The sequence below is a fragment of the Malurus melanocephalus genome, unplaced genomic scaffold (assembly GCF_030028575.1).
Source record: "Malurus melanocephalus ecotype Western Australia unplaced genomic scaffold, MMel_1.1 scaffold_1147, whole genome shotgun sequence".
Lineage (NCBI taxonomy): Eukaryota > Metazoa > Chordata > Aves > Passeriformes > Maluridae > Malurus > Malurus melanocephalus.
Genome location: NW_026624379.1, coordinates 78793 through 81753, shown reverse-complemented (window position 1 = coordinate 81753; position 2961 = coordinate 78793).

Genomic DNA, 2961 nt, shown 5'->3' with positions numbered 1-2961 from the left:
TCCTGCTCTCATTTAAAGTGTGAGCATCTTCCATAATCAACATTTAAAGTGTGAGCATCTTCCATAATCAACTTTGGCGTTGATTATAAAAAAAAATCCCCATTAGTAATTATCACGCCTATAGATTTATTTATTTTACTGCTGACAGCTGCGGTTTCACTCCCTGCTCCGTGCCACCATCACCATTACTGATATCATCACCAGTGCCACCAGTACCACCAGTTCTGGCATTTCCAGCACCATTTCAGTGTTTTAGCCCTTGTGGAGGGGAAGGAATGGGCCGGGAGGGTTTTGGGGTACGGGAGGGGAAGGAGCTGCTGGCTCTGCCTGCTCGATTCGGGCAGAGGGGAAAGGGGAACAACCTCTGGCTGTGCCCACTCACAATTCCTGAATTGGGGAATGGAGAAACAACCTCTGGCTGTTCCTGCTCACAATTCCTGGAGCGGGGAAAGAGGAAAAACTTCTGGCTGTGCCCACTCACGATTTCTGAATTGGGGAAAGGGGAAAAACCTCTGGCTGTTCCTGCTCATGATTCCTGAGTTGGGGAATTGAGGAACAACCTCTGGCTGTGCCCACTCACAATTCCTGAATTGGGGAATGGAGAAACAACTTCTGGCTGTTCCTGCTCACGATTCCTGCAGCAGAGCAAGATTTTACAGCCCTCAGCTCTCCCAGCTCACAATTCCTGGGGCAGGAAAAGAAGAACAACCTCTCGCTGTGCCCACTCACGATTCCTGAATTGGGGAAAGGGGGAACAACCTCTGTCTGTCTCCATTCACGATTCCCAGAGCAGGGCAGGGTTTTGCAGCCTCTGATTGTCCCCAGCTCACAATTCCTGGAGCAGGGAAAGGGGAACAACCTCTGGCTCTCCCAGCTCACAATTCCCGATCAGGGAAGCGTTTTGCAGCCCCCGGCTCTCCCAGCTCATTTCTCTGGAGCAGGGAAGGGTTTTGCAGCCTCTGACTGTCCCCGGTCACCATTCTCCGATCAGGGAAGGGTTCTGCAGCCTCCAGCTCCCCATCCCCAAGCAGGGAAGGATTTTGCAGCCCCCAGCTCCCCATCCCCGAGCAGGGAAAGGGTTCTGTGGCCGCCTTTGTTCTCCCGCCGAGCCCCCGCCGCATTCTTGCCTTTTGCCATTATCATTTTGGTTAAACAGAGCGGCGCGTTGTGTACCATATGGATCATGTTAACAATTGCTTATCTGGAGCCGCTCTTTTCCCCTCCCTCGCTCTCTCCCAGCCCCTTTTCCCCTCCCCAGGGCCGGCCTGGGAGCAGCATCTCGGCCCCGGTGCCGCTCGGACGCGGCCGCGTAACCCAAACCTCTCCCGCGTCCTGTCAGAGCTCATTAATTCCTCGGGGGAAAAACGCGGAATAAACGCCGAGAAAGCTGGGAGGGAGCTTTCCCCGAGCGCTCCGGGATGTGGAACCCAGGGAGGAGCTTCCACCTGCGGCAGCTCCCTCCCTGCTCTTTCYTCGGGGAGGGGTCGCTGGATGGGATCTGATCCTGTTCCTGCGGACCGATCCGAGCAGGGGCTGCGCTTTTCCCAAATTTCTGCTCCCGGATCCGTGTCCAAGCYCCTGGATGAGCTGGCTGGAAGTTCTGAGCCCTCACCGCACTCCCAGCAGCCGCGGGAGGACAGAACCCACAGGGATTATTTTTTTTTTGGGTTGGCCAAACGCAGCCTCAGGTCGAGGGAGTCACCGCGGCGTCGCTTCATTCTCCTCCTCCTTTCCCGGCAAAATAAAAACCAAAATCCTCGGGGAGAGACCGTGGAGGAGCGGGAATGAAGGGATCCCGCACCCTGCTCCCCTGAAAATCCCTAAAAATATCTTGGAAGGACCCCGGCAGCGAGAGCCGAGGCGCCGTTAATGATTTTTGCATCGCTCCCGGCCGAGGGGGCGTTCCCGAGGGTCGCAATGTCGCACACGCGGGGTCGAGAGCTTTCCTGCCTTCCNTCGGGGAGGGGTCGCTGGATGGGATCTGATCCTGTTCCTGCGGACCGATCCGAGCAGGGGCTGCGCTTTTCCCAAATTTCTGCTCCCGGATCCGTGTCCAAGCTCCTGGATGAGCTGGCTGGAAGTTCTGAGCCCTCACCGCACTCCCAGCAGCCGCGGGAGGACAGAACCCACAGGGATTATTTTTTTTTTGGGTTGGCCAAACGCAGCCTCAGGTCGAGGGAGTCACCGCGGCGTCGCTTCATTCTCCTCCTCCTTTCCCGGCAAAATAAAAACCAAAATCCTCGGGGAGAGACCGTGGAGGAGCGGGAATGAAGGGATCCCGCACCCTGCTCCCCTGAAAATCCCTAAAAATATCTTGGAAGGACCCCGGCAGCGAGAGCCGAGGCGCCGTTAATGATTTTTGCATCGCTCCCGGCCGAGGGGGCGTTCCCGAGGGTCGCAATGTCGCACACGCGGGGTCGAGAGCTTTCCTGCCTTCCTGGGATGGGTGGTGGTGATGGTACTGGTGATACTGGTTGTACTGGTGATGCTGGAGGTGATGCTGTTGGTGGTACTGGTAGGACTGGTAGTGTTACTGGTGGTACTGGTGATACTGGTGGTGGTACTGGTGGTTCTGTTTGTACTGGTTGTACTGGTGGTGATGCTGCTGGTGATACTGCTGGTACTGGTGGTGCTGGTCTTGGTACTGGTGGTACTGGTGGTACTGGTGATGCTGGAGGTGATGCTGTTGGTGGTACTGGTGGTACTGGTGGTACTGGTGGTACTGGTAGCCCTGGTGGTGATGATACTGGTGATACTGGCAGTGTACTGGTGGTGGTACTGGTCGTACTGGCGGTGGCTCACAAGTGCCAGAACTGTCACCCAGCTCCAGTCTGGCACTGCTGGGATCAATCTCCAGGGTCTGGCGCAGGAAATTTCCCATTCCCCGGAAATGCAGGAAATTTCCCATTCCCGGGAAATGCAGGAAATTTCCCATTCCCAGGAAATACAGGAAATTTCCCA